The sequence below is a fragment of the Rattus rattus genome, chromosome 6, assembly GCF_011064425.1.
Source record: "Rattus rattus isolate New Zealand chromosome 6, Rrattus_CSIRO_v1, whole genome shotgun sequence".
NCBI lineage: Eukaryota > Metazoa > Chordata > Mammalia > Rodentia > Muridae > Rattus > Rattus rattus.
Genome location: NC_046159.1, coordinates 75,420,615 through 75,428,258, shown reverse-complemented (window position 1 = coordinate 75,428,258; position 7,644 = coordinate 75,420,615).

Sequence of the window (7,644 nt, the reverse complement as noted above, 5' to 3'; positions counted from 1 at the left end):
TGCTTCCTGTAATAAAGCCTTTCACCCCACATCCCATCTCCTGTTGTTTTACTGATCTTTTGCTATGGAATCATATGAGAAGACATGGATCTGTTTGTCATCCATAATGACATCTTGGACGAGGTCAGCTGACAGAATTCAGGTGAGTTTTCAGTGGAGCCTTGACAGGTAAGCTGCCCTGAACCAGGGCTGGAAAGCTCCTGATCACCTCGCAGTCTCACTCCCTTTTGTTGCTGAGTTTTACTTCGCTGTCACTCAAGCAGTACTTTAAAGGGGTCCAAATCTCCCAGAGCTGTGAAACACCCTCCTTTGCCAGTGCATCCGAAACCCTCCCCAGGGAATGGTGCAGTTCTAGACAGCCAGCTGAAAGGGCTAACATCATTTTGTCTTTGGACACATGCATGCTTTGCTAGAGCTTGCAAAACTGAAGAATTTTAACCAGTTATCTTCATTTATCAAAGTATTACAACTCAATGAACCTTAAACAATTTTTATTTGTGAGCCTGCCTTGCTATACAGAAAATGAGTGAGAATATATTAATGCCTTTGGGATAAATGTGCATGTATAAAAGGGCCCACGGATTATAGAGGCAAAATGATATTGATTGTTGTCCACTAAAACAAACAAAGGCCACTTTGCAGTTGATGATAGCATATTAAAAATTGATTTATATACATCTACATATGCATATATATTGTATTTGTCTATGTACCCATATATATACATATACATATATATATATATGTGTGTGTGTGTGTGTATGTGTATGTGTGTGTATTCATAGATGTGAATACATACAAATTCACCTTGATTTAAGTTGGGGCTATATTCCAATAAACCCACAATGAATATAGTACATCATAAGTCATTTAATATTCCTGATTTAAAGAGCATGACAGCTGGCAGCATGGCACGCTGGAGAGTACTCATGAGCTCATTGCTGTGAAGAAGCCACCACTGCCTCACACAGAACATGTGCAATATGACGACCATGTATCATTGGCCGAGGAAGAGATTACAGCCCAGAACTGGAACTATGGTCTGATTGAATGTGAACACTTGTTTACCATTGCAAACTCAAAAAATTGTAAAAGAACCATCCTACTAAAGTGTTGTTTCTACATGAAATCTCAAATATTGGATGAACTGCTTGGCGAAGAGGCTTCAGTTGTCACCTTATTACCAACTGTGTCTGCGTGAAAATCTGACCGTGTATTTGTAGTTCAAGATAATTTCCTCTTTCTTAAAAATATCAATACTACGTCTGGAAAGAAATGTTTAAGATATAAATAAATAGTATTTGATTCAATTGGTATATAAAAATGAAAATAATAAAAGGAATTAAACTTTATGGGTAATTATTCAGAAGTGACTCTAGGTTGACTTGGGCAGGGTTTCGGCACATTTGCACCTCTAGTGAAGGTGATTAGCTTTCTGCCCAGTGAACACTAGTTATTTATCAGAGAAAGTAAAGGTGGCATGGATCCTCCTTCCTGTGCAATGCCCAGATGCAACCTGTGAGAAGGGCAATTGCTGACGAACCTTCCTTTCTTCCTACACCACAATCTTAGCTTGAGCGAGATATGGATATGGTGAGACACCCCATTAACCAGGTCAAGGAAGCGCCCTCCATCCTTGCATGTGTCTGAGTCAGAGATAAAGAGACTGCCATCCTCATGACTCATTTATGTAATACCTCATTGATCTTTGCATTGGAAAAAGTGATTCATGCATTGATTTAAACAATAAAAGAGTTGCTCGCTGGTGGATACCAGACATTTTAAAGAGCTGAGTATTATGATAAAATGAAGACAAGCTATAGAACTTTCTCAGAACAGTGTGTAGTCTGTACTGAATCCTATAAACAAATGCAAATATTTTATGTGTTGGGAAGTAGAAATAATACCAAAAAAGATAAAATATGAACATATATGTTTTCAAACTTAAGTATATAATTAAAAGGTAGAAATGATCTTTTTTCTAACCCAGAGACATTTGTGCCAAGTGAAGAACAGATGTGCTGTGTAGAACAGACATGTCAAGGTAAAAATAGGAGCAGCTGTGTCTGATAGAAGCCCGAGGCCCTCCATTACCGACCTTTACGATAAAGTAGATTAACAGGGTGCTTCTGGCTGGGTCACAGGAAGGCCATAGGATGATCAGGAAGGTGCCCATGAGTGATTTCACTGTCAAGTCCCAAATCAGGACCCTGGAGAGGCTTGTCTTCATAACCCCGGAACTCACAGAGAACTTTTTTTCCACAGAAAGGAAAAAAAGGAGGAAAAGTAGGTTAAAATTTTTAACTTAAATATTTGAAAGTAGCACTAGATAATAGCAAATTGATTATTAACAACTCTTAATGTATTTGGCATATGCTTTTTAAATCAGTTACAAAATTTATTGACAAATGAGCATACACAAAATAGGGTTTTTTTCCCTCAAGATAAATCCCACCTGTGATCTAGTATACCTCCTATACACCTAGTATACAATGCATAGAATGAAATCTAATGGTTTGATGCAAACATAAATCACATAAGATGTAAAACTTATAGAGCCTCTATCTATCCTGCAGATATTTCTAGAAAGAAGTAAGAAAAATATACTTAACACTACAAAATGTTATTGCTCAAACACATAAATTCCTTCATTAAAAGATAGACAGAGCATGCTCTCTCATTTCCAAATTCACTTTATCCTGTTATTTGAACTAAATAAATCTTGGCTTCATTCTTTTTTCATTTATTTAAATGATAATAATACTACATAGACTGTGATAAGGATTAGTACACAGTATTTAAAGAAAATAATATTGTGCTCAGTTCAAATAATAGTCTACAGAAGTTCAAGTAATCATGTGTTCCAAAACCCAGCTTAATTTCAATATAACAGTTCATAAACCATACATTTCATTGTAGGAAGGCATAAGGCATGAGAAAGGCATGAACCCTCACTTAACATTTTTATTAATTATGCAGTGTTTTATATGTAAATTTGTTCACCTATTAATTTATCTATTTATTTTTATATGTATGAGTGTTTGGGCTGCATGAATGTACATGTGTACCATCTATAATTCAGTGCCCACTGGGCCCAATAAATGTGTAACATGCTCTTGGTCAGGAGTTGAAGGGTGTGAGAAGTAAGTCCCCTTGCTTCTGGGAATCAAATAAGGAACTTCTGGAAAAGCAGACGGTATTCTTAAGCACTGAGCCATCACTCTTTCAATAAAGAGATGTTTTTTGTTGTTCTTTTTAACCAAGAAGGTACTTCATAATGGGTTCACATAGGACCATATCAATGTGTTGTTTAGAAACAAATTGATAAATAGAGAATTCTCCATCCTAAATTCTAAATGTTTAAGTAGGAAGAACATAAGATTGGATTAAGTGGAAATGAGAAAGTGTTCTTCAATTCGACGAAAACGAAGGGCTGGAGAAATGGCTCAGTGGTTAAGAGCACTGACTGCTCTTCCAAAGGTCCTGAGTTCAATTCCCAGGAACTGCATGCTGGCTCACAACCATCTGTAATGGGATCTGATGCCTTCTTCTGGTGTGTCTGAAGATAGCGACAGTACTCATATATGTAAAATAAACAAATCTTAAAAAACTCGATGAAAATGAAAATTCTAGAAGACACTGTGTAGTGTCGGAGAAATGTGATGGAGCACATAATCCTATTTTATGACTTTTGAGCATTTCTAATTGAAACCTGTAGTCGTTCAAAGGAAAGGTCAAAATCAAACAAATGTCTCCACTTAGGGATGGTTGATTCAAGAACCTAAAATGTGTGTGTAGATTCTCTCTATCATTCTAATATTGAGGGCCTAGTTTATAAATCACCAATGATATAAACAAAATGGGTCTCATATTAAGGAGATAAGATGACGGCATCAGCCATAACATCGAAGTCTCCACAGTGACATCACTTGCTTCTCCTTTCCAAGACAGACGCTGGCTCTGGAGTCTTCCATCTTCCATTCAACTGTATCGTTACCATACACACTAAGCCTATTCAACATTTTTGTCATAAACAACCAGCCGGAGGTGGTTTTTCTGCTTTTTCTTGAGGTAAATAAATTCAAAGGTGGGCAAACAACAGTTTCCTAGCCCTTGAGTATCACAGAACCAAAGAGCACCCTCAAACCTCGGAGCTCTCTGGCCTGAGGAACAGAGACGGCTACTGCTTCCTGAGCTAAAGACTTAGAGCCCCAGGCACTCCGGTCAGATCTACGTCTGAACCTCTGCCGCCCATAGGCTAAGAACTCGACAGCTAGTAGAGTCTTCCCCATTCCTGAAAGCAGGCGACACTGACTGGGGTTGACTAGAGTTACACTTGTTCAGTGAACTCTGGATGTCAGAGCCCTCATTTCCAGCAGCAGTTCATGATAGTAGCAGCTGGGTGAGCACTACTGTTAGGAAGCTCGCAAACTTCATTTCTAAATGCTTGATTGCTTTCTTGAGTCCTTCTAACATCTCTAGCTCCTTAAAGATTTTGTCTTTGCACATGGAGGTCCCTGACATCTTTCATCTTCCCAGCAATTATTTCGCCCCTGAAAACATCTGTGCGACCCTGCCTTGAGTCTCTCATTTGCCCTCACTTGGCTCTTGGCCCTAATATTGCCTCTGCCACTGATGACAGAAGGACGTCACCACTGCTCCTTCCTTTTGTCACTAGGTTAGCCCAGGAGTCAGAGCACACCTGGAGGCCATTGAGGAGAAAGTCTTTACTGAAGTATAATGCTGCAAAACCAGGGACTTCAGGTAAAAGAACTCTCTTAGCCCCCCTGAGATGTGGGTGAGGTGACCTGCTAGTGGGCAGCTGCAGTGAGCACCCGTAACCTAAGCACCTATGGAGTGCCATAACTCTTCATGGAAATAAAGAGTTTTATTCTTCAATAATCACAATCCTTCAATGAATCACCAATGGAAGTATACCGTCTAAGCTACGTGAAAGTCAGTGCAGGGTCATCTAGAGGTTCATTAGGATTGTTTTGCTTAAAGGCCAGTTAGGACTGCTAGAATCTTCCAAGTCATCCCAGCACGTTTCCAAAGAGATGGGCTGCCGTGAGACTAGCCTCTGTGGCCAGTCAGAAGTTCTTTGCCTAACTCTTCCAAACTCAGGGATGGCAAACATAAGGGAAGGGCTATCAACCAGCACAATCTAGACACAGAAAATATTAAAAGAATCTTACATTAAACAATGAAGAAAATCTCACACGGAAGTAACCATTTTGACAGCATTAATATTATGTTACAGTATCTCCAGTTGCTTAACAGCTCAATTACCCGCTCTGGTCCCAGAGACAAATGTGGTCCTCTAGTATATATCATCTTGATCAACACATTGACTAATCAAGAACCAGTATCATTCTCCTGATGATGTCTTTTCTAAACAAAATTAAATGTTGGGGATCCTTAAAACTCAGTCTAAGCGGCTCTTCATATGTCTCTCATATTCACTCCTTAGACAATCACACCAACTCTGACAGCTTCAGTAACCATCAATATTAAACAGCTTTCTATCACATTAAAAATACCTAAGAAAATGGACAGATAAAGAAAAAGAATGAGTTTGGCTCACAGTTTCCATGGTGCTAGTCTACAGCTGGGCAGCTGTGTTGTTTGAGGTCATTGCCAGTGTAGCACATCAGGATGAGACTGTACAGCAAGGAACTTTGCCACAAAGGACCAGGAAGATAAAGAGTGAGGAAGCAGGGCCTCTAATCTCCACCAAGGACATGCCTCCAATGCCATGAAGACTACAGAATAGACCTCAGCTTCCATCATGTTCCAAGATAAAGGCCGAACATTTAACTCAGTGGGTCTCTGGAACCATTCAGCATTCACAGGATAGAATTACCTACGCATCTGATATTCTAATGCAAATAAATCTCTTGTCAAATTCTGTCTGCTGAGCGCTGATCCCTTTATACTTGTGATTTCCCACTTAACAATGGACCTCATCATACATTCCACTCTTTGTCATTGGTTTAGTAACCATGTCTTTTACCATTATTCTGATACGATTCCATTCCTCACATCCTATACCTGATCTTTCACTGTGTTTCATCATTTGCTTTATAAACATAGGTCAAATATATTCACTATGAATTAATACCACACATTCCATTCAAAATTCTTCATATGAAAATTTGATTGTAAACATTATAAATTTTGTGAAATGATGTTCTGATATCCATCATTCCATAAACCCTCTGCCTAAAAGCTCAGAAAGGACTTTCTGATGTTTGTAAAAGGAAAGAAACTAGGGGTTGGGGATTTAGCTCAGTGGTAGAGTGCTTGCCTAGCAAGCGCAAGGCCCTGGGTTTGGTCCTCAGCTCCGAAAAACAAACAAACAAACAAACAAACAAAAAAAAAAAAAGGAAAGAAACTTCTTAATAGGATCCAAGAACAGCCACATGATTTGGTTTCCAATTCTCTTCCCCGGCCCCTATCATAGTACTGGTCTGCCTCCTGAGGCACTGTAGCTCTCTTTTAGCTTTTCAAAGAGCTGTGGTCTCTTCTGTCCCAAGGACTTGCATGAGCTATAAAGTCTGCCTATGTCTACATGAGTGTCAGGGTTTATTGACTCTGAACTGAAACTTTCTCTTTTGAAGGGAGTGGAGAGGATCATGAGACTCCGGAAGTGACCAAGCTGCCTGTAAGCTGTGCAGGAAGTTCCAGGGGTGGAATATTCGTGTACCATCACCCACACTGCTGCAGATTTCCTTTGAGTGACCAATGTTGCTGAAAGAAACCCCAATAAACTCTTTGGTTCACTAATCAAGACTTGGATAGAATCATTTTTTTGACCTATCATCAGTGCCGTATCTTGTAGTGATTTGATGTAAGTTCATGTTGCTCCCAGATAAAACCATCAAACATAACTGATAACTAAACAGAAATAAAAGAACCAAGATGAGCTGAGGACAATCCATTGCTCCCACCATGGATTATGAGGTATGCCACTGAGGCTGATCTGTGTATGGACCATCTGCAGGGACAAACCAATAGGGCTACCTTTTGTCATGTGGTACCAAATAGTGGTACCCTTTTCTTAGTGGCAGTTGCATGTCTTATGAGATGGGTGGCAGGATAGGCACCCAACTCCAAACTCTCAAAATAGAGCATCTGAGAAAGAAAGCCTAGGGTGAATGTCTTCTACATGATGTGAGGTGACATGACTTCTTGTTTAAGAGGGGCTGCCATATGTATATGGACATGTACTTCAAATGACCAAGGAACTAGAGAATATGATGCAATCTTTGAATGTAACACAGAGGGGGTGGGATCACAGGCAGGCTGTGGTGACAGTTGTGTGGCCTTTGTTGTGGGCAATAAGACATGCAACTGAGGCTTGGCTCTGTTCCCAGAAAGAAATTGCCTGCCTGCATAAGGGAGGAATTACAACGGGAAAAGGACATACAGATGCTGCTCAGTGCCTTAGCCCCTGATTTGGCAAGAAATGTGGAAAAAGAGGAGGATGAGACAGAGGCTCTGGCTTGCTGTGTTCTTACAGTTGGCAGGGCTTAAGGGAAAGAGAGTGAAAATTAGATTTGTGCCTAAGAGCCCTTCCTGAGATCCAAAACCTTGGCACCCATGGGAAGAATTGGAGAGTCTGGAGGAAGAGAACTTGGTGAA